Source organism: Mustela lutreola, chromosome 2 (genome assembly GCF_030435805.1).
Source record: "Mustela lutreola isolate mMusLut2 chromosome 2, mMusLut2.pri, whole genome shotgun sequence".
In the NCBI taxonomy this organism is placed as follows: Eukaryota; Metazoa; Chordata; class Mammalia; order Carnivora; family Mustelidae; genus Mustela; species Mustela lutreola.
In genome coordinates this window covers 174,103,600-174,127,478 of record NC_081291.1, presented here as the reverse complement: position 1 = coordinate 174,127,478, position 23,879 = coordinate 174,103,600, and the positions used below count along the sequence as shown (strand labels likewise).

At 34.3% G+C, this 23,879-nt stretch overlaps 1 pseudogene; it reads right to left on the bottom strand.

Moving 5' to 3' along the window:
* Positions 1-20,165: 20,165 nt before the first annotated feature.
* On the bottom strand, positions 20,166-21,690 carry LOC131825632 (ATP synthase subunit beta, mitochondrial-like; annotated as a pseudogene).
* Between the last annotated feature and the right edge of the window lie 2,189 nt (positions 21,691-23,879).

Below are 23,879 nucleotides of genomic sequence, written 5' to 3'. Positions count from 1 at the left end.
TATGTTCTCTTATACAAGTTTCTAGAGAAAATTGATGTACATAAAAATTGTCTCCTATCCTGAATACCTTTTACTTATTTGTAAGGCTTCCTACTACATTTTATCCTGCTGCCTAATGTTATCATTCATTCCAAAGAAATTAATTCATTTTATATATTTCTAATCTAACTTCCCAGACACTTAAAATTTTAAGTTTGTCTTCAAAAAATGATCAGTGTTTCACCCAAAGAAATAACAAATTCTTTTTAAACACTAGACAGAAAATTTTGAAGTGGATCTTTAAATCATATAGGTATATACTAATTCTACAAAAAAATCCTTCATCTATTCTTTGCCAAACTGGCTGTATCTTCTATTGTTTCCTTTCTGTTTTTTCTTCCCAATACTCTTGTTCCTTTCGAGAGAATTCAACTATAAACTTTTAAAACCCGAGGAAATTAGAAGATATAAAAATATAATTTTGTTGAGGACATAATATATTTGATTAACAAATGAGAATGTGACAAAAGTATTTGAGGGTTTCCACAGTTGGCCTCAACCTGTTTATCTTTTTTATGTAACTGACCCTTTCTCTCTTTATTCCTTTTACCACCACGTTGTGTACAGGCCCATATTACAAAATTCCCAATGCTTTATAGAGTTTTTCATTTCTTTACGTCTTTACAATTCCCATTTTCTCTGATCTCATCTGCTTGGGTACCTCCTATTCTCCTTTATTTAGTCAGCTCAAACATCACATTTTGCTGAGGACCTTTTCAATTTCCCTGGACAAAATCAATGATTCCCTCCTCTAACATTCCATAACACTAGGTATAAATCTCTACTAGTTTGTATCACATTATATACATATTTGTACCCCTTCAATCTCTAGCTCAATATCTGGCTCATAATAAATGATCGATATGTGGACGGAGAGAGTTTTAAAGAAATACATCAGGATGAATACAAAGGGCTGTTATAAATTAGATAAAAGAGTGATTTATATGGGTGTGGGGAGAGCAGTGTTGTGAGTTAGAGGAGTCTTCACAAAAAGTGACGTGCAAAGGTCTTATAAATAGAATTCTTCCATCTGGAGAATTACAGGAAGAACATTATAAACAGAAAGAATTCATAGAAAAGTAATTTATTTCATTAATTGTATTTTCCACCAGCATCAGAAACCCATAGAAACGGCTTAAATTTTTAAAAAAATCTATTAAGAAGATATGTCTGTCTGTCTTTCTATCATCTACCTATATTTCTCAGAGAAATATAGGTAGGCCTCAAAAATGGCTTACCTCAGGGAATAAAACCCTGCAGAGGCTTCCTTTTTCACTTTCTTTTAGGGATCAACTTTCTCTGTTATTCTAGTCTACATGTAGATTGGATAGTTTGGACTATAAGAGGAACAGGGCTTTAAGTCAGACTCAACTCCAAAAATATCACTCTGCAGTGGATCAATAGGTTACCAAAATCAGTGTTTTCAATAAATGTGAGAGTCCTTCTTCTCTAACTTGTCCCCAGAATTAATTCCTCATCTGGCTAAGGCCTGCTTTCATTTCTCAATTATACTTCAATGCAAAGAAAGGAGTAGGGGAACCCCTTTTTCACCATTTCAGTCTGAAACATTTCTGTAAGTTTTTTTACAATTTACTATTGCTGCTTTGTAGGTGCACAAATATCACACCTCTTATGGTACATATTAAACGTTTTTAGACCTAATGTGGAAGGAATTTTGTAAAGGTGAGATGGTTTCTGCAGAGAAGAGGGTGTTCACACAGAGAAGAGGGTGTTCACACAGATACCCAAGAAGTATCTGTTTATACTAACAGTAAGACAATCTACAGTGTCGTTACTTTGTGTCTTGATGTTTCCAGTTTGAATGTCTGAAGTCTTGCCAGTACATAGGAATGTTCTGAAGTTATGCAAATTATTTCTGGGTATATTTCTTCCTTTTTTTTTTCTCATTCTCTATTTCCTCAGTGGGGTCACAGGCATTAAAATCAGAGCCAAGAGGACTTCTCAAAGCTTCTGTAGTCTGGAAATTTTGTAAGTACTAGAATATTCTTAGGCAGTTAAAGATTCAGAGTAATACTTTTTCTGAAATAATTAGAATCTGTCTGCTTCCTCTGATAAGCTTTTCTCCCAGGAGTTGCTTTTTACTGATGATCAAGGCAGATGTTTATAGCTGTGTAGTCCAGATCTTGTCACTCTGTTTGACTAGACAAATATATCTGAAATGCTGCATTTGAAAAATGAATATGTTGAAGCTTTTTATTAAGGGGAAAACATTTTGTTAATGTGTATAATCTTACTCTACATGAGTTTTTCTTTTTTTATTTTTTAGCTCTTTATTTTATACTAAATTTAAAACTTAAATTGGTAACATATCAGTATGAAATAAATTAAACAAATATTTGTCAAAACACTGTTTTATTTTATGTGCTATAAACAAAATATGTCACCAACACATAAGCATAAAGCTTATGGTTCCTGAGGACAATTCATTTAGAAAAGGAAAGAAGAAATAGATGAGGATAAAATGCGTGTTGCTAAATATTCAATGAAAATTGGAATGGACACAATTCGGCAAAGAAACATTCAGTGAAATAAAAAGTTACATGCCTCTTTAGGAAAAACAATAATAATAACAACAGCAAATTTTCAATAGAGTAGGTTAGTTGTGAAATTACACAGGCTACAGTTACAGCAAGACTAATATGATACTCTGTCAAAGTTCATAAATTACCTTTGTAATGATTAAATCAAACACATGACCAAGCAAATTTAATTGGTCTATATTTAGCTTTATCATTATAACTACAGAATTTCTTACAGAAGTTTTTATTTTTAAATGTATATTATCTGGATTTGGAAAAACAGCTAAGATACATGAAAGCTTGAGAAGTATCCAAAATTGAAGAGTTTCATTATTTTCATTATTTTACTTCCTAGAGGGGCAAGAAGGGGGGGGGGCGGAGACACTACTTCAGAAGAAACACATGAAAGTATCAGTGGGACAAAATGCTTCCCATGGAAAATAGGATACATTGAATTACATAAAAGTGGTGTCTTTATATTAAATCAGACCATTTTTTCCCCCCTAAAGAATATGTGGTGGTTCAGGGATGCCTGAGTGGCTCAGCCAGTTAAGCAGCAGACTCTTGGATTCATCTTAGGTTATGATCTCAGGGTTGTGAGATTGAGCCCCATTTTGGAGTCCAGGCTCAGTAACAGAATCAGCTTGACATCAGCTCTCTCTGCCTCTCCCCTCCACTTCACCCCTTGGCATCAGCTCTCTCTGCCTCTCCCCTCCACTCTCTCACTCTCTCTCTCCTCTCTCTCCATGAATAAATAAGATCTTAAAAAAATAAGAATATGCATTAATTCATGCCTCTAAATTGAATTCAAGCTCGGATAACTATTAAAGTGTATGTGGAGTGGCTAAAGAGAAATAATTGCTCACATTAAATAGATACCTAGATAATAATGGAAAGAACAGTTGTGATTAACTGTTATACATATAGGTTTTGAATCATGCTGTATACAAATGTAGAAAAATATTTCATTTTGAGGCATCCTAGTGTATGGACCCTTTCTTTCTTTCTTTCTTTCTTTCTTTCTTTCTTTCTTTCTGTTTGGTAATTTCTTATCCTGAGAGTTTTGGTGGAAGGCAAAAACTATCTTCATGACTGAAGCTGAAAACATCATATTATCCAGTCTTCCCTCAGCTAGGCTGTGATCATGGGCTACCTAATCCTTTTATTTAGAAGTTAGTACCATAGAGTATCAGGTATAATGGCAACACCATGTCTCTAGGGAAAACTGTGACACTAGTGAAAGTTCTGAAAGAAAGACAGTGGACCAAGGAATCCAAGAAATAAAGTAGATTTAAGACCTATGCTAAAGAGGGGCGCCTGGGTGGCTCAGTTGGTTAAGCAGCTGCCTTCGGCTCAGGTCATGATCCCAGCATCCTGGGATCGAGTCCCACATCGGGCTCCTTGCTTGGTAGGGAGCCTGCTTCTCCCTCTGCCTTTGCCTGCCATTCTGTCTGCCTGTGCTCACTCTCTCTCCCTCTCTCTCTCTAATAAATAAATAAAATCTTTAAAAAAAAAAAAAAAAGACCTATTAAAGAAATAATTTGGGATGTGTTTATGGCCCAAAGCCTTGCCTACAAGGAAGTAAAACAGACGACTGTTGTAATTCTGAACGAATGACATTGCCAAAATATTGGCTATCAGTCCTAACAATTATTTGATAATTGAGCTTTAAAACAGTACTCTGGCCTACAAACTTTAGCCTACAAACTAATATGCAAAAGCTATACATTTTATAAATATCTACTTTATATGTAATCATGAAGGAAACAAACATGTTAAATAACTGGTTTTCCTTATTATTAACATATGCTTATATTTAATAGCCATCTGGCTAATAACATTAATAGCACATAGTATATTTTTTCATAAAACAGTATATTTTTAATATTATGTCATCCACATATCTTTTTTTATTAATTTTTTATTTTTTATAAACATATATTTTTATCCCCAGGGGCACAGGTCTGTGAATCACCAGGTTTACACACTTCACAGCACTCACCAAAGCACATACCCTCCCCAATGTCCATAATCTCACCCCCTTCTCCCAACCCCCCTCCCCCCAGCAACCCTCAGTTTGTTTTGTGAGATTAAGAGTCACTTATGGTTTGTCTCCCTCCCAATTCCATCTTGTTTCATTTATTCTTCTTCTACCCACTTAAGCCCCCATGTTGCATCACCACTTCCTCATATCAGGGAGATCATATGATAGTTGTCTTTCTCTGCTTGTCACCCACACATCTTTAAGTATCAGAATTTAGTTAGGAAAATAGAGTCACTCTAAGTAATGTAGAAAAAAATTTTCAAACAAGGATTGGAATACTTGATTGTTGGAGAAGATGGGGCAATAAATGTCTAGAAGTAGGGGATTAATGAATCAGAAAAACAGTCACTGATGAGGCCATGCAAAATGCTGTTATATGTAGATAGCTTGAAGAAAAACCCAAGAAACCATTCAAGACTCAGGATTCAGGACACTGAAGTGGTATGACACAAAAGGGGAGCTTTCCATAGAGGCATGGAAACTACCACCTCATGGAATCTACTAACTAGAAATTGCTATCTCTGAAGCAACCACTACTGATATGGTCCTTAGTCAAACACCTTGTGGTAAATCTGGAGCTGCTGTTGGTCAGCAAGGTCAGTAACCAGAAAGTTAAGTGGGGCATGCAGCAGGAAGAGAATGAGAACAAGCTGAGTTTCAAAAGGAAACATTCATTGTCTGTCATCATGTATAACCTTCACAGAGAAACTTATAAGAAAAATGGACTCTGCTTACCTTATTTCTTCCAAAATATGTGTAAGTTCCTCCAATCAGCTTATGCTGGAAAAGTAGATTCTAGAAAAAGTAAGTTCCCAACATGAGACAGGAGAAATAGAAATAGTGCAAAGTTGATAAAACGAAACCAACAAATCTGATTTTGCAGGTAGCAAGATTTAATACACATATGTCAAAATATTCTCTGTTTTGTATTGGAATTTGGCCAAACTATGATGGAGAATAAGAGAAGATAAGAGAAAAAGAACTCCAATTTTATTTATTAATTTTTATTTTGGTTCACGAAAAAACATTGCCTTTTATCGACTGTTCTTTTCCTTAGACATAATTAAATGCAATCAAGTGGGATTTATCTCAGGTATGCAAGGCTGGTTCAACACTCAAAATCAATGAATGTAATTCATCACATTGGCAGACTAAGAAAAAACATATGATCATGTTAATAGATGTATAAAGGCATTTAACAAACTCCTACATCCATTGAGAATTAAAAACCCTCAGAAAACTAACATCATACTTAATGGTGAGAAACTTAAAGTTTTCCCATGAAGATCAGGTAATGTAAAAACAAATCTCCTCTTTCACCACTCCTTTTCAACTTTGTACTGAAGTCCTTGTTAATCCAATAAAGCAAGAAAAGGAATTAAAAGGTATATAGGTTGGGAAGAAAGGCACAAAACTTTGTTCATAGATGATATGATTGTCTACCTAGAAAGTCCAAAAGAATCAACAACAAAAAGTCTAGGAACAAATCAAGTGATCATGGCAAAGTATAGGATACAAGGTTAAATACAAAAGTTATTGGTCTCCCAATAAACCAGGGGAATTTGAAATTTAAAACATAATGTGATTTACATTAGTATCTCACAAAATGAAATACTTATGTATAAATCTAACAAAAATATATAAGATCTGCATAAAGATAACCATAAAACTTGAAATCAAGGTACTAAAATAAATGAAAAGATATTCCACATTCATGGAAAGATTCAATATTGTTAAAATGTCAGATCTTCCCAACTTGAGCTATGGATTCCATGCATTCTCATTCAAAACTCTGGAAAGTTATTTTACAAATATTGACAAGCTGATCCTAAAGTTTCTATGAAATGGTAAAAGACCCAGAATAGCCAACACAATATTGAAGCTGAAGGACAAGATTCTTGGAGGACTAATGCTACCCAGCATAAGACTTACTATAAAGCTACAGTAATCAAGTGGTATGGAATTGGGAAGGGAGTAATTATAAATGGAACAGAAATAGACCCCCCCATAAATATAGTAACTAATTTTTTATAGAGCTTCAAATTGTTACAATGGAACAAAATTAGTCTTTTCAAAGTTAGTCTATTAAATGTAAAATAGGAATCTAGATAGAGACCTTACACCCTTCACAAAAATTTACTCAAAATGGATCATATATTTCAATGTAAAATGCAAAACTAGAAGATAATAAAGGAGAAAACCTAGATGGGGACCTTGGGTGTGGCAATGACTTTTTAGATACAACACCAAAGAAAGAAATACACAGATTTAATGAAAAGAAGGGGAACATGCACACCAATGATCATAATAGCAATGTCCACAATAGCCAAATTGTGGAGGAGCCCAGATGTCCTTCAACAGATGAATGGATAATGAAGGGATAGTTCATATATACAATAGGATATTACTCAGCTATCAGAAAGAATGAATACCTACCATTTATATCGACATGGATGCAACTGGAGGGTATTAAGCTAAATGAAATAAGTCAGTCAGAGAAAGACAATTATCATATGGTTTCACTCATAACTGGATCATAGCTAAGAGGACCATAGAGGAGGGGAGGGGAAACTGAACGGGAAGAATTCAGAGAGGGAGACAAACTATGAGAGACTCCTGACTCTGGGAAACAAACTAAGGATTGCAGAAAGGGAGGTGGGTGAGGGATGGAGTAAATGGGTGATGGGGATTAAGGAGAACATGCAATGTGATGAGCACTGGGTGTTCAACTGAACTTAAGGAGAGCATGTGATGCAATGAGCACTGGGTGATTCAACTAATGAATCATTGAACACTACATCAAAAACTAATGATGTAAGGTATGTTGGTTAATTGAACTTAAATTAAGAAAGAAAGAAAGAGTAAGCTGAACTTCATTAGTTTTGAAAAAGCTCCTGCTCTGTGAAAGACAACATCCAGAGAATTAGAAGAGAAGACACAGAGTGAGATAAAATATTTCATGTCTGAGAAAGGACTGTTATCTAAAATATAAAAACAACTCTAAGAACTCAACAGTAGGAAAACAACCTGATAAAAAAATACACAAAAACTTTTGACACCTCACTAAAGAAGATATAGAGATAGGAGACAAATATGAGAAGATGCTCCACTTCATAAGTCATCAAGGAAATGCAAATTAAAACAACAGGATACCACTACCCTCCTATTACAATGACCAAAATCTGAAAGATTGACAATACCAAAGATGGTAAAGATGTAGAGCAACAGGAACTCTGAAACATTACTGGTGGGCATGCAAAATAGCAAAGCTACTTTGAAAGACAGGCACTTTTTTTTTTTTTAACAAAACCAAATATACTTTTACCATTAAATCCACTAGCATCCTTCATTATTTACCCAAAGGAGCTAAAAATGTATGTCCACTAAAAAATTTGCACACAGATATTCGTGATAGCTTAATTTATAATTGCCAAAACCTGGAAGTAATAAGATGTTCTTCAGTAATTAATGGGTAAACTATGATATACCCAGATAACAGAACATTATCTATAGCTAAAAGAAATGAGCCACAAGCCATGAAAAGGCATAGAGGAACTTACAGTGCACAGTACTTAGTAAAAAAAGCCAATCTGAGAAGGCTACATACTGTGATTCCAGTATGCCATTCTGGAAAAGGCAGAACTATAGAGGCAATAAATAGATCAGTGATTGCCATAGGTGGCAGAAGTTGTAAGATGTATGATTAGGTAGAGCACAGAGGATTTTAGGGAATTAAAAATACTCTCTATGTTATTATAAATGATGCGTACATGCCATTATTCATTTGCTCAAACCCATAGAATATACAGTACCAGAGTGAACACTAAGGTAAACTATTTGAGTGGTTATGATTTGGCAGGTTTGATTTGGTAGGTTTATCCTTGATATCCTTTATGATGTGGTATCCTTTATGATTTGGTAGGTTTATCCTTGATAATAAAATATACTATTCTGATGAGTGATAGTGATAATGGACCAGAGTATGCATTGTGTAAGGACAGGGGATATATGGGAAATCTCTGCACCGTCCTCTTAATTTTATTGTAAACCTGTTATTTACTCTTTTTAAGACAATTAACTTAAGAAACTAGCAAGACACAGACTAGAATGATTTTGTAAAACAAATGTGCATCAAAGACCTTGTAACCAGAATACATAAAGAACTTTTATAATAAGAAGACAAACCCAATAAAAATGTTGGCAAAATATTTAAACAGATTATCTCAGAAAAGAAGTTGTATGAATGTTGAATAAGCCAAGAAGCAATTATCATCATTACTGATCATCATAGAAACACAAATTGAAACTATAATGAGACCTCTATACACACACACACACACACACACAGGATAGTGAAATTAAAAGAGATGGACAGAATGCGGAGTGACCACGTATCTTATACTTTGCTGATAAGGATTCAAAATGGTACAACCACTTTGAAAATAGCATTCATTTACCTTATGACACAACCATTCCACTTCTAGATATTTATCTAAGAAAAACTAAAACTTCTGTCCACTTGAAAAAATGTACACTAATTCTCATATTAGAATATTCATAGATCCAATAAAAGCAACCCCAAATCTCCATCAAATGGTGAGTAGATAATCATAGCACTGTATATCTAAACCACAGTTTTACTCAGTAATAAAAAGGAATAAAATATTAATATAATCGACAACATGGATGAATCTTGAAAATATTACACAAAATAAAAGAAGTTGAATAAAAAAAAAGATAATGGATAGTAAATAAAATTCTAAGAAAGGTAAAACTATAATAACAAACAGATCAGTAATTCCTTGGGGCTGGGTCTTTGAAAAGTAAATTCATTTCAAAGGCAAAAAAGAAAACATTTTATGGTGTAGGGACTTTTCTTTGATTGTAGTGGTGTTTATAGAGTTACCAAAATTCAACAAGCTTTACACACACTGGTAAACTGTATTGTGTGTAATAATACTTTACTGAACAAAAGAGGGATAAAAGCCCAAAAGATCAATATATTTCACCACATTAACACAGAAAGGACATGAAAAATAGCATTACCTGATAGAAAGACTAACCAATTAGTAATGGAAGAGAATTGCAGCTACCACAAAATGAGAATGAACAAAAATTACTACAAACATCATATTTAATGGTGAAATATTGTCACATAGCCTCAGATTGAGAACAAACAAGGACAACAATTATTACCACTTTTAATCATTTTTATTATACTGTAGACCAAAAAGTTAAGGAAAAGAAATGAAAGAATATGGATTAGAAGGAAGAAATAAAACTCATTATTTACAGATTTAATAGCTGAATACATGGGAAATCCAAAACATTGTATAAACTGTTAGAATAAATAAGTGAATTTACCAAGGCCGTTGTATACAAGCCAATATACAGAAAGCAATTGCAGATACTCCCTTCTGCCAAAATGAAACAAACCTACTCCCTTAGCTCCTCCCTCACATCACTTAAAAACGTAAATAAAACAAAAAGACAAGCAATTAAAAACAAAAAACAGGGCGCCTGGGTGGCTCAGTGGGTTAAGCCGCTGCCTTCGGCTCAGGTCATGATCTCAGGGTCCTGGGATCGAGTCCCGCATCGGGCTCTCTGCTCAGCAGGGAGCCTGCTTCCTTCTCTCTCTCTCTCTCTGCCTGCCTCTCTGCCTACTTGTGATCTCTCTCTGTCAAATAAATAAATAAAATCTTTAAAAAAACAAACAAACAAACAAAAAAAACCCTGAACATAACACAGCAAATTTAGAAAGGGTCTGAAAAGGTACAAAGAAGAAGGCAAACAGGTTAAGGATCTTGAGATGTAGGGATGACACAGATGTGAGTTCCCTGCTCAGTTTTTGTCTTCCATATATCCCAGACAGGCCACTGTAGAAGCCTCTAGAAGCCTCTAACCTAGAACAACCAACAATGAGTAGGGGGGAGGAAGCACCAGTTAAAGCTTATTCCTTCCCAGCCAAAATGCCAGGAAAGGGATGACCTAACAATAGAAAAAAAAAAAAAATTTTTTTCACAATACCCACCCTCCTCCAGCATAATGCTGAAGAAAAAACAAAACAGAACAGTAGAGCTGAACAGAGTTGATCTTTCATCTCAACCACCCCCAGGTGAAATCAGGTAACAATACTCCTATTCCTGCACTTAATCCAGTTTGCAGGATGTTACTGCCCAATTCCCCTGATGGGATAATAGCAGGGCTGAGCCAGCAGCTGGTAACCTATCTCTGAGGTGTCCTTCCTTTTAACTCTTCTTCCAAATTAGACTTAGAAAGGCTCAGCAGGGAGCTGATCTTCCATTTCCTGTCTGAAAAAAGCAGGAGGCTCCAATTTGCCCGCAGGGGTAGTGTTAGTGGGGGAAGTTCCCATGGTGAGTAGAACCTTCACCTCCACTCAGCAAATATAAGGCAGAGGAAGGTAGCAGAAGGTGAAGTAGTAAGCAATCCTTTTTCATCCTTTTCCTCTTGGTGTGTCAAGAGAGTAGAGTAGGGAACTGAGCTTCTGCCCCCAACTTACAGCAGGAAGCAGATGTGAGTAAGCCTTCCACTTTCCCCCTCACTAGTGCCAGTGGAGTCCAGTGGGAAAGTAAACACACTCTTGTTCAGCCCTAACAATATACAGAGCAGGGACATTCTTGCCTAAAATGAGCATTAAATAAGATGTGGAGTCTATAATATTATATAAAAATTACAAGATACATTTAAAAATCATTTCTTATATTAAGGACTAAGGAAATCACACCATGAGTGAGAAGAGACAATGAATAAATGCCAATACTAAATTGAATCAGATATTGCAATTATCAGGAAAAAGTATCCATCATAAAACAGCTCTAACAAGTAATTACAAATTATATTGAAACAACTTTTTTTTTCATTAAAGAAAGGGAAAATCTCAGTAAGAAATGGGAGTTATATAAAAAGGAAATAAATGACAATTATAAAACTGAAAAATACAATAAGCAAATTAAGGTAAAGGACTTAAAAGGAAATGAGTTTTTTAACACTTCATTTGAAGTGGTAAAGCTTCAATGATAGTAGACTTTGGTTATATTTATATATATATATATAATATATTATATTATATATATGTGTTATTATATATTATAATATATATAACATATATATTATTATATATGTGTTATTATATATATGTATTATTATATTTAATATAATAATATATTATATATATGTGTATATATAAAACTACTTAAAGAACCAATAATAAACTATGAAACTATGCTGGGCAATATATTCAAGAATACTATTAAAAAACAATATTAAATCCTAAATATGTCCAAGGAAACCACCGGAAATTAAGAAATGCTAAACAAAAATGAGAGAGAGGATGAAAAATGAGAAACAGAAAGCAAATAATTGTAGACTTTAGCACTAACCTAGCAAAAAATATATTTAAGTGCTCTAAATACATCAATTTAAAGAAAGAGATTGGCAGAATAGATAAAAAAATATTATTCAACTACATTCTATCCACAAAACTCACTTCAAACTAAACTAGTTAGTGTGAAGGTAAAAGGATAGAAAAATATAAAACATACCAACCTTAATGGAAAAAAAAAAAAAAAGGCAGCGGTGACATTAGTAGAAAAAGTAAGTAGACCTCAAAGGAAAGAAGATTAAGAGTGATAAAGAGGACCATTACATAAATATAAAAGGATCACTGTACCAGGAAGACATAACAACTCTAAAATCATAAACACATAATAACAGGCCCTCAAAATATGTGAAGCAAAAACTGATAAAGCATATTGAAAAAATGCAAAATTATAGTGGGAGATTTCAATGTCCACCTGTTAGCACCTGATAGAACTTATAGACAGCAAATCAGCAATGATACAGATCTCAACACCATCAACCAACAGATCTCAATCAACTCATAGAGAATATTCTACCCAGTAACAGAATACACAGTTTTTGTTTTTTTTTTTTTGTTTTTTTTGTTTTTTTTTTTAAGCATCTGTGGAGCATATACAATGACAGACCATATTCTGGACCATAAAACAAAATCAATAGATGTTTAAAAATTGATATAAGGCAGGGGCACCTGGATGGTTCAGTTGGTTAGGCACTGGACTCTTGATTTTGGCTCAGGTCATGATCTCAGGGTCATAAGACCAAGCCCTGAGTATGGCTCTACGCTCAGAAGGGAGTTTGCTTCTCTTCATCTCCCTCTCCCTCTGCCCCTCAACCAACTCTCATGTATGTGAGCTCTCTCTCTCTCTAAAATAAAATAAAATTAAACCTCTAAAAATTTGATATAAAGCAGAATAGGTAATTTGAGTGGAATAGTCAACTGGAAATCAATAACAAAAAGCAACAGAATCTCAAAACACTTGAAAATTATACAGCATACTTCTAAAAAACACATGCATCAATGAAGTGATCACAAAGGAAATTTAAAAACTACCAGGACTAAATGAAAATGAAAATACAACTTACCAAAATAATGAGATATAGCTAAAACAGTGCAGAAAGGGAAATTTATACCAATAAACACTTACATTGGAAAATTCTCAAATTAATCATTTAAGTCACTGCCTTAAAAAATGAGACAAATAATAGGAGAATAAACCTGGAGGTTGGGGAATAAAAGAAATAATAATAGAAACTAATGATATTGAAAATAGGAAAATAACTTTAAAAATCAAAAAAAAAATAAAGAGCTGATTCTACAGAAAAAGTAAGAAAATTGATACAACTCTAGCAGTTCTGTCAAATATAAGCAGAAAGAAGATTCAAATCTTAACATCAAGTATGAAACAGGGGATATCACTATAGGCCCTACAACCATTATAAATGAGAAAATACAGTAACAACTTCATTCTCATACATTAGAATTTGGACCAATTCTTAGAAAACTATAAACTACTAAAACTCAACCAAGATGAAACAGGTTATCTGAAGAGTCCTCTTATAAACATCAAGAAATTGAATATTAAAATTGAATACTTCCAAAGCTCTTCAAAAGAAATCTCCAGTTACAAGATTTCAAGGAAAATTTTACCATTCAAAGATCAGTTAGTATCAATTTTACAAATTTTCTTTCAGAACAGAGGATGAGGAAATACTTCTATTCATTTTATGAGGCTAGTATTTCTCTGATACCAAACTAAACACAGATGGTACCAAGAAAAAGAAACAAATAAAAAACAAAGAAAGAAAAACAAAACCACTGACTTAGATGGAAATATATATATATATAAACAAATCAAATCCTACTATATATAGAAAGAATGATACAAAATTACCAAATGGGATTTTATCCAAATATGTAAGTCTTGATCAGTATTCAAAATTAATCAGTATAATCTATCATATCAATAGATGTACAAGGAAGAATCATATAAACATAATGACTGATACATAACAAGCATTTGCTAGAATCTAAGAAGCACTCATAATAAACTCTCAGAAGCTAGGATTAGAGGAGAACTTCTTCAACTTAATATTGATAAAGATCATGAACAACAAACAAACAAAAAAAAACATACTGCCGGCATTAAACTTAATGAGTAAGTCTGTGTATTTTCTCTCTGAGATTAGGAAAAAGGCCAAAATATCTCCTCTACCACTCTTTTTCAGTATAATATTGGAGATTCTAGCCAATGCATACGGGAACTAAAAGAAATAAAAGGCATTCGTATTGTAAAGGAATACATAAAAGTCTCCTTATTTGAAAATGACATTTTCTACATAGAAAATCCCAAGGAATATTAAAAATGAACAAACAGGAGTGTCTGGGTGGCTCAGTTGGGTAAGTATCTCACTTTGGCTCAGGACATGATCTTAGAGTCCTGGGATGGAGACCTGAGGGGAATCTGCTTCTCCATGTGCACCCCCCCCCCAACCTGGGCTCTCTTTCTCTCTCAAATAATAAATAAAATCATTACAAAAATGAACAGACAAAAATCTCCTAGAACTAGTAAGTCAGTCCAGCAACTACACAGGATGGAAGATCATACTTCTAGATAATTGAAAAGGCATGTGGGGAAGAAATTAAAATTGTAACATGATTTTCAATCACTCCAAATAAAATAAAACAAAATACTTAGGTATACATTTAACATGTACAGAACTTGAATGCCAAAAAATTCAAAATGTCGATGATATCAAAAAAGGCCTAAAAAAATGTTGAGGCATAATGTGTTAATGGATTATCAGACTTAAAATAACAAAGATATTTATCTTGCAAAATTCTGTAGGTTTTAAACTATTTCTATGAAAATTGCAGGAATGTTTTTAGTACATATAGTCTAGCTTACACTAAAATTTACTTGGAAAGAAATAGGTTCTAGGCTCTAGAATAAAAATTTTGAAAAAGTGAGGATGGACTGCTTTATCTGATATTTAGTATTATAATACGACTATATTAATCAAGACAATATAGTGGTAGTGGAACAATAGACATATAGATGAATGTAACTGTAGAGAAAGCCCAGAAGTGTCCAACCAATTCCAACAAAGGTGTAAAAGCAAATCAGTGGAAAAAGGATAGGCTTTTTAACATATGGTGCTAAAGAAACCAGTATCTATAGGCAGAAGGACGGTAGGAAGGAAGGAGTTTAAAAAATAAACAAACTTGATCTAAAATTTACACCTTATAGAAACATTAATTTAGAATATAGACTCTAATATGAAACTTTCAGAAAAAGTAAATCTTTGGAATGTAAGGAATTTTTACATCTGACACTAAAGCCTTATTCTGTTAAAAAAATAATAAACATGGGGGCTTAAGTGGGTACGAGAAGAATAAAGGAAAGAAAATGGGATTGGGAGGGAAACAAACCATAAGTGACTCTTAATCTCACAAAACAAACTGAGGGTTGCTGGGGTGAGGGGGTTTGGGAGAAGGGGGTGGGATTATGGACATTGGGGAGGGTATGTGCTTTGGTGAGTGCTGTGAAGTGTGTAAACCTGGTGATTCACAGACCTGTACCCCTGGGGATAAAAATATATGTTTATAAAAAATAAAAAATTATATTAAAAATAATAATAATAATAATAAACTGAAACTTGTAAAAAATGTTAAAAATAAAACTTTTGCTATATAGAAGACTTCATTTATAAAATTATAATAAAAAAGCTACAGACTAGATAATTATATATGTAAATTGCATATCTGATAAAGGGCTAGAAAGCTGATTACATAAAGAACTCTCAGAACTTGGGGCACCTGGGTGGCTCAGTGGGTTAAAGCCTCTGCCTTCAGCTCAGGTCATGATCCCAGAGTCCTGGGATCAAGCCCCATATCGGGCTCTCTCCTCAGTGGGGAGCCTGCTTCCTCCTCTCTCTCTGCCTGCCTCTCTGCCTCCCTGTGATCTCTGTCTGTCAAATCAATAAATAAAATCTTTGAAACAAACAAACAAACAAAAAGAACTCTCAGAACTCAAAAGTGAAAAAAAAAATCTAATCACAAAATAGGCAAAGGACATAAATGCAACTTTCACTGAAGAGGATATACAGATAGCAAATAAGCACACAGAAAGATGTTAAACATTATTATCCACTAGGGAAATGCAAAATAAATCACAATGACAAATCATTAGAAAACTGGTGACAAAACCAAATGCTTCCAAGGATGTAGACAAACTAAGTCACTCATCTGTTGCTGGTGGGTGTGTAAAATGATACAGCCACACTGCAAAATAGATTTATGAGTTTTATAAAGTAAATATGCAAATATCATATGACCCAGCAATTGCACTCTTGGACATTTATCTTAGGGAAATAAAAACTTAAAAAATCATGTGAAAACCTGTATAGCAATATTCAATAGCAGTTTTTTGTTTGTTTTGTTTCTTTGTTGTAATAATCCTAAATGGGAAATAACTCCAATGTCTTTCATGGCATAATGGCTAAACAATTATAGTACATCCATACCATGCAATGCTGCTCAAGCAACAATATAATAAGTAATAATAATAACAACAAATTATTGATAGGTACAATGACTTGGATGAACTTGGAAATTATGCTAAATGGAATACCAAATAACCGAGGATTGGATCATACACTGTATGATTCTGTTTATATGGCCTTATTAAAGTGAAAATGTCATTAATGTAGAACAGATTATTTTTTGCCAGGAGTAAAAGATGGGAAGAAAAAGGGTAGTAGATTTGGCTGTAAAGGGTAACACAGTGAGGGATCTTTGTGGTGACATCACTCTTATATACTTTCATAATAAAAATGTCAGTATTTTGATGGTGTTATAGTAGTTTTGCAAGAATTCCTTTGGGGAAAACTGGGTAAAGAGTACACTGGAATTCTAAGTATTATTTCTTACAAATGGAATTGATCTAAAATCATATCAAAATAAAAAGTTTCAACAACAAATAAATATTTATATTCTAAAATTATATTAGTATAATATCAATTATATTAAATACTTAAAATATCATTAAAATTTGTATAAATCAATTATAATGGAAATTATAAAACACTATATAGAAAGATTTACAAAATCCCAAATAAATGAAGGTATATGGATTGGAAGACTCACTATTTTAAAGAAATCATTTTTTTTTTCCAAATCTGTCTATTGATTCAATGCAATAGCAAATGTATTTTTCAGAGATTTAGATCAATAGATTCTTTCAGACAATACTTTGGATATCTATATATCACTATTCCCTAAAGCTGATCTAAAGCAAAGCCAATAATCAAGACCTTTCATTTTAGGGTTAAATTCAACAAAAATGTGTCATGTGTTGATCAAATCCTTATATGAAAAGTTTTGTGCCAGCATTATTGACAATTGCCAAAATTAGAAACAACACAAATGTTTATTAATAGTCAAGTGGATTTAAATGATTGTGTTTCAACCACATATTTCATGCAACTATGTGAATTAATTTCATAAATGCAATATTGAACAAAAAATCCAGGGCCCCAAAGTGCATATTGTATATTTCATATGTAAAAAGTTCAAAAAGAGGCAAAATTCATCTATATTACTAGAATTCAGAATTGGGGGTGCTTAGTGATGTTAAAAGAATAGGAGGGGTTTCTGGAATTATAGTGGTTTGACTTTTATCCTGAATGTGGTTATATTTACCTGATGTGATGTATTTGGAAGAATTTATCACTCTGTACTCCTGTAATGGGTGTGTTTTTGGATATATGTTATTACTTTGACAAAAATGTTTTAGTATAAAAGCTTCATGATTACATAATACAGTAATTGAAATCATTATCTAATAGGTATCCCCAGGGGAAGAAACCACTGAGCTTCTTGATATACAACTCATCAAGTTGTACACACACATATACACACACTTCATTTTATAATCCAAATTGCACCATATATTGGATAAGCTGTATCCCCCAAAATCTGTAAGACTGTGGATAAGTTAAACTCTCTCTCTCTCTCTCTCTCTTTTTTTTTTTTTTTTTAAAGTTGTCTCCATACACAGCATGGAGCCAAAACCGGACTTGAATTCATGGCCCTTAAAGCAAGACCTGAGCTGAGATCAAGAGTTGGATGCTTAACCAACTGAGCCACCTAGGGCTCCTTGTTTCTTATTATTATTAGATTGACATCTTTAAAGTTCTCATCACTCAAAAACTATGCTTGCAAAGCATATGATATTTATATAAGCTCTTTGCAAAATATTTAAAATGCAATACCATTTCAGCTTATAATCTAAAATTTCTAATACATAAGAGAAAACTGAAATGGTCCTGTATTTAAATTTATTTTATTGCATAACATGTTACTTTCTTTGCAGATTTTATTTAAAGGAAATGTTTATGTTCCTCAGCATGAAAGAACCATAACTACATATTAGCCAACTTGATGTGATAGTTCTCATTCTGATATAAAGCGGTTTTGTAACCTTGAATAAGTCACAGAACTTTTCTTTTTTTTTTTTTTTTTGGTCTTAACTTCCTAATGCCTTGAATGAATAATAGATCCCCTGCCACTCAAATGGCTTCTGTATGGATTAAATAAGATAATGTAACTTAAAATCTGTAAAGCAGTCTACAAATGTAAATGTAGTAACTATTATTATTATATTATATTATTATTATTATTATAGGTTTTCATATGAATCTTTATTTTTCTTGATTTTAAAGGAGAGAATCTAGAATATTCATACTTACAGATATACGCACACCCTTAATAAGGCAGTGGGATAGAAAATGTAGTACAATTTGTTTTCTTTTTTTCTACTACTGAAGCTCTGCTTTGCTCATTACCCTTCCATTACTTTCCCTTCATTTTCCTCCCATGGGGGAAATGAAGATAAGCTCCCTAGATAGTTCATGAATTTGAATTGATATACCCAGGGGCAGGGCTTTTCGAAGGAATGTTCCCAGTGCTGGAACTTCTTGCCACTTGTGCTTTCAGAGAGCCCATGTTTAACCTTCAGGCTGATATGTAAATCTGTTTTTGTTCCTCTAAACAGAAAACTTGTGGGTATTTCAAAATAGATATGCATTAAATAAGTATTTATTCAATGTTACAGATGTTAAAAGCAAGAGACTTTCCTAGGGACAAATAAACTGAATGAGACAGCTGGGAGTGAGGCTGCATTTTCAAGAGCCTGGCCCTGAACAAGTGTCCACCAAGCAAAGCATAATGGAAAAGAACGTGTGCATGTGCCTAGAGAATGGCTTTGAGGTACAGTCCCAAAGTGCTGAGGGGTCTTTTCTCAAAGTGTTGGGATTTCAATTGGCATTTACTTTCTTCTTAAAATCTTTACACAGTTTCCATAATCTCACAATTAGCATGTAATTTTAATATAAATGTTATATGAACACTATATAAATAAACTATTTTATAATAAAAAATGCTATTTCAATACTGTTCAATATCCTTATGATAGTTTTATCCATTTATAAAAAACTATTATGCACACTATTTAAAGAATAATTAAAAGTTGGAAATAATTATATGGGCTCTCTATATTCTATAGGCATCCCTTGTAAATATTGTAGGTTTAGTTCCAGATGATCATAATAAAGTGATATTGCAATAAAGTAAATATCACGATAAAGGAAGTCACATTATTTTTGGGTTTTTCAATGCATACAAAATTTATGTTCACACTACACTGTAGTCTAATAAGTACTTAATACCATTATGTCTAAAAAGATGTGTGTGTGTGTGTGTGTGTGTTTGTGTATGTGTGTGTGTGTATAAATTTAAAAATGCTTTATTACGAATAAGTGCTAGCCATCATCTGAGCTTTCAGTAAGTCATAACTTTTTTCTGGTGGAGGGTCTTGCTTTAATGTTGATGGCTGATGACTGATCAGGGTGATGGTTTGTGAAGTCTGGGGTGGTGTGCCAATTTCTGAAAATAAGACAACAATAATATTTGCAGCATCAATTCACTTTTTTTCTGAGCGGTGTACATCTTACTGGAAACCTTCAGTCCTCTTCAGACAGAACACAATGTCTTCAATTAAGGCTCTTATGTGGCTGACAGAGGACACTGAAATTTTTTTTACTAGGTGGGAAAGGGAAGGAAAGTATGGAAAATGAGTGCTTCTTTTGCCAAAAGGAACCCCTCACCAATGCTCTTCAGTCAGCTCATCAGCTTTTGCCATAGCTTTTTCAGAGAAGGCTTGTTCTGGTGGATGGTCAGATTCACCTGCCAAAATCTACTAGAATCCTTAGATGGTCTCCTTTATAGGTACCAGCTTCTCCATATGACATATGAAAACCTCATCTACCTGGAATGGCTGAGATGAGAAACCCTGTATTTTCCATGAACAGGACAATCAACTTGTCTTGCCCAGAAAGTTCATCCATACCCAGGATGCCAATGATGTCCATCATTTGTAGTCCTGTGGGTTCTTTTGAACCCCATGGGCAACATCATAATACTAATTTCCAACAACACTGGGATCCATGATTCGAGAAGTGGAATCCAGAGGATCCATATCGAAGCAATAGCATTGGACAGCACAGTGGTTTCATCGAAAAGGTCTAAGGTGGTGGCAGGGCAGCCAAGTCATCAGTAGGCACATAAGCAGGCTATACAGAGGTAATAGATCACTTCACAGTGGTGGTGATTCTTTCCTACATGGTACCCCTGTCAGTGGCCAGGGTAGAGTGACAGCCCACAGCAGAAGAAATTATTCCCAGCAAAGCAGACACCTCAGAGCCAGCCTGGGTGAAGCTAAAGGTATAATCAATAAAGAGTAGTATGACCATCTTGGTCTCTGAAGTATTCAGCAACAGTCAGTTCATTCAGATCTACCTAGGCATGAGCGCCAGGTGGTTCATTCATTTGACCACACACCAGAGCTATTTGGAGGTAGTATCTTTTAAATTGATAACACCAGACTCAATCATTTAATGGTATAAGTCATTGCCTTCACAAGTCTTCTCACCAACACCAGCAAATACAGTGTGACTATCATGGGCTTTGATGATATTAACTTTATGATCAATACCATCCTGGCAACCCCAACACCACCAAAGAGCCCAGTTTTTCCACCCTTAGCATAGGGAGTGAGCAGATTCACCACCTTGATACCAGCAACCAGAATTTCCTGCTCAACACTCATCTCTATGAATTCAGAAGTCTCAGCATGAATAGGTACAAATTGTTTAGTTTTGATGGGACTTCCCTCATCAACAGGTTCTCCAATGGCATTCATGATTCTTCCCAAGTTCTCAGAACAAACAGGAATTTTGACTGGTGCACCAGAAACCAGGACTTTTTGTCCCCTAACTAAGCCTTTGGCATCATCCATGGCAATACTCTTTACCATGCTCTCACCAAATGGTGGGCCACCTCCAAAATCAGCTTGATCTATCTGCCCTGCACTTCCAGTGCATTTAGGATGAGTGGTGTTGTTCACCAAACTGCACACCCACCACCGTACTGATGACTCCCACTATGCCCCAGTGGCAGTACCTACCTTCAGGGAAGGAGATGTTTGGGTGGTATAGTCTCTAGCAGGTGGGAGTGCTGCTCTGGTGACCCACAGCAAGACCTGGACTTGGGGAAGCAGTTCTGAAGGGCCAAGTCCTTATAAGAGAATAGGCCAAGATAGCAGCCACACAACTTACAAAACCCAACATGACAGATCCTGGGTGTAGACTCCTAACTAATTCTTTTCACAGACACTTTCTCTGCAGCATATGATACTATTTGATAGCATTTTACCCACAGTATAATTTCTTTCAAAATTAGAGTCAATCCTTTTAAACCTTGCCACTGCTTTATCAACTAGTAAAACTTAGAAAATTTTTATTGTAATTTCAACAATATTCACCACATCTTCACTAAGAATAGTTTCCGTCTCAAGCAACCAACTTCTTTGCTCGTCCTTAAAAAAAAAAAAAAAAGATTTTATTTATTTATCAGAGAGAGAGAGAAACAGAGACAGAAAGACAGAGAGGGGGATCATGAGCAGTGGGGGGGGTGGTAAAGGGAGAAGCAGACTTCCCAGTGAGCAGGGAGCCTAATTTGGGACTCGATTTGAGGACCCGGGATCATGACCTGAGTCAAAGGCATATGATTAACCTACTGAGCCACCCAGGCACCCTCTTTGCTCATCCTTAAGAAGTGACTTCTCATATGTGAAAATTTTACCGTAAGGTTGCAACAATTCAGTCATATATTCAGGCTCCGCCTCTAATTCTAGTTCTATTCCTACCTCCATCATGGAGAACTTATTTCCTCCATGGAAATCTTGCACTCCTCAGAGTCTTCCATGAGGGTCAGAAACAACTTCTTCCAAACTCCTCTTAATGTTAATATTTAGCCTCTCTCCATGAATCACAAGTGTTCTTAATGGAATCTAGAATGGTGGATCCTTTCCTAAAAGTTTTCAGTTTACTTTATCTAATCCATTAGAGGAATCACAGTCTATGGCAGCTATAACCTTATGACATATATTTCTTAAATAATAAGACTAGAAAGTTACTCCTTGATCCAAGAGCTACAGAATGGATGCTGTGTTAGAAGGCATGAAAACAACACTAATCTCATTATACGTCTCCAGTAGAACTTTTGGGTGACCATGTACATTGTCAATGAGCGGTAATATTTTGAAAGAAATCCTTTTGTTTTTAGCAGTAGGTTTCAGCAGTGGGTTTAAAATATTCAGTAAACCCTGTTGTAAATAGATGTGTTGCCATCCAGGCTTTGTTGTTCCATTTGTAGAGCACAGGCAAAGTAGATTTAGCATAATTCTTAGGCCCTAAAGTTTTCAGAATTGTAAATGACCACTGGCTGCTACTTAAGTCACCAGCTGCATTAGCGTGTAATAGGGGAGGCAGCTTGTCCTTTGAATCTTTGAAGCCAGGCACTGACTTCTCCTCTTTAGCCATGAAAGTCCTAGATGACATCTCTTTTCATGTAAGCCTCTCTTATTTACATTGAAAATCTGTTGTTTATTTTTATTTTCTGTTTATTTTCTTTAGATTGATTTTTCTGGATAATTTGCTACAACTATGACATCAGCACTTGCTGCTTCATCTTTCACTTTTATGTTATGGAGACGGCAATTTTCTTTAAATCTCATGAACCAACGTTTGCTACTTTCAAACTTCTCTTCTATAGCTTTTCACCTTCCTCAGACTTAATCGAAAAGCATTAGGGCCTTGCTCTCAATTAGGCTTTGGCTTAAGAGGATGTTGTGGTTGGTTAGATCTTCTATCAGACCACTCAAATTTTCTCCATATCGGCACTAAGGTTTCGCTTTCCTATCATTCGTGTGTTCACTGAAGTAATACTTTTAATTTTCATTAATAAATTTTCCTTTGCTTTCACAACTTGGCTAATTGGTATAAGACACCGATATTTTGACCTATCTCAGCTTCCAACATGCCTTCCTTACTAAGATTAATTATTTTAAAATATTAAATAAATAAATAATAAAAATATTAAAAAAACCTTTTACTTTCAAGTGAGAGATGGGCAATTCTTCCTTTTATTTTAACATTAAGAGGCCATTATAGGGCTATTTGAATTTATAGAATTTATTAATATTGAATTTATCATGTTTCAGGGAATAGAGAGGCCTGAGGAAAGGGAGAGAGACAGGGGAATAGCCAGTCAGTAGAGCAGTCAGAACACAAAGTACATTTAGTGATTAAGTTCACTGTCTTATCTGGGTTTAGTTTATAACACCCGAAAACAATTACAATAGAAATATCAAGGATCTTTGATTATAAATTACCATGACAAATATTATAATAATAATTTGAAAGTTTGAAATATTGTGAGGATTATCAAAATGTGACACAGAGACATGAAGTAAGGA